Here is a 1,222-nt window from a genome sequence, read left to right on the forward strand (position 1 = left end):
AGCCCCGCGCCCTGCGCTGCGCCGCGCCGCCGCCGCCGCTCCGCTCCGTCTGCGGGCCCCGCCGCCGCGCTCCGCCGGCTTAAAGCCCCGACCCGCTTGGCGCTCCGGAGCCCCACCCCGCCCGCCGCCCATTGGCTGCCCGCGGAGCCGCCTCCCGCCCCCCGGCCACGGCCCCCGCCCCCCGCGTCCGCCTGCCGCCCGGCCCGGCCGCCCAGAGCTCGCCATTGGGCCTCGCTCCCGGGGTCCCGCGCGCCGACCGTGCTGATTGGCCGCTGGGGCTTCATTCACGGCCCCCCTACCGTCCGCGTACCTACTCACGCCCCGGGGGCGCGGCCGCCACGTGGGGAGTGGCGCGGGGGTGGCACTGGGACCGCACCCCCTCTCGTCCTGGCTGCGTGGGCCCCGCTTACCCGCGGCTCAGGAGACTCGGAGCCCGGCAGGTCCCACACTCCACGCGAACTGAATTCCCGCCCGTCTCCTGCCCGGGCGGCCAAGAGGCGGCGGCGGGGATTGCGGGCTCCGGGAGGCGCTCGGGCTCCGAGAAGCAGCTCAGCCCCGCGCTCTTCCCTCCGCAGTGCCGCTGCTGGCGGGCCGGGATTCCCGCGGGTCTCGGCGGCTGCGAGCGGGAGGCGGCGCGGGTCCCGGCTCGGTTCCGGCGCGGCTGCTCTCCTCGGCCGCCTCGCCTCCCGCGGCTTCCAGCCGGCACCGAGCTCTCCTCTGCGCGCCTCCCCGGCCCGTCTCGTTTTCCCTCTTCTCCTTCTAGACCCAGCGTCGCAACTCCGCCGACCTACGCCCGACCAGCCCTGGCTTCCCGCCTCAGGCGGGTTCCCCTTCTCCCGGGCTCCGCGGACCAGGTGAGTACCGCGCGGGCGATGCTGCGGGGAGACGGGAGCTCCCGTAACCAGGCCGCGTTCCAGGCTTCCCGAGGGAGAGGACCTCGAGGTGCAGACCGAGGCTCCGGGGAAAACGCCGCCGACGGGGGTGGTGGACATACTGGGCCCACGGGTATCTGTCCCACGCCGCTGCAGCCATCTCGCTCCTTCCCTCTGCGTGACCGGCTCATTGGCCGGGGTCATGACGGGGTCACGCCCGGACGCGAAACTTGCTCCCGGTGAGGAGTGGCATGGACTTGGGGAAGGGCGGCTCCAGAAATCCTGCGTGCAGGCGGGGAGCTGTCCAGCCTCGCCTGGAGCTCTGCGCTGGAGCTTAACGGACTTGCGGG

At 75.0% G+C, this 1,222-nt stretch overlaps 1 protein-coding gene and 1 long non-coding RNA gene across 3 annotated transcripts in view; one reads left to right on the forward strand and one right to left on the reverse strand.

The window, feature by feature from the left end:
• POU3F1 (POU class 3 homeobox 1) overlaps positions 1-50 on the reverse strand; it is a 3,338-nt gene extending 3,288 nt beyond the window's left edge. For both annotated transcript variants that reach the window (XM_044913979.1, XR_006539890.1), the window contains exon 1: positions 12-50. The gene's annotated coding sequence lies outside the window, so the exon portion shown is untranslated. The remainder of the gene's footprint in view (positions 1-11) is intronic.
• A 718-nt stretch (positions 51-768) lies between these two features.
• LOC110575236 overlaps positions 769-1,222 on the forward strand; it is a 65,707-nt gene continuing 65,253 nt past the window's right edge. Inside the window, exon 1 of the long non-coding RNA XR_002480015.1 lies at positions 769-854. This is a non-coding gene — a long non-coding RNA (uncharacterized LOC110575236). The remainder of the gene's footprint in view (positions 855-1,222) is intronic.

The sequence above is a fragment of the Neomonachus schauinslandi genome, chromosome 4 (assembly GCF_002201575.2).
Source record: "Neomonachus schauinslandi chromosome 4, ASM220157v2, whole genome shotgun sequence".
Classification (NCBI taxonomy): Eukaryota; Metazoa; Chordata; class Mammalia; order Carnivora; family Phocidae; genus Neomonachus; species Neomonachus schauinslandi.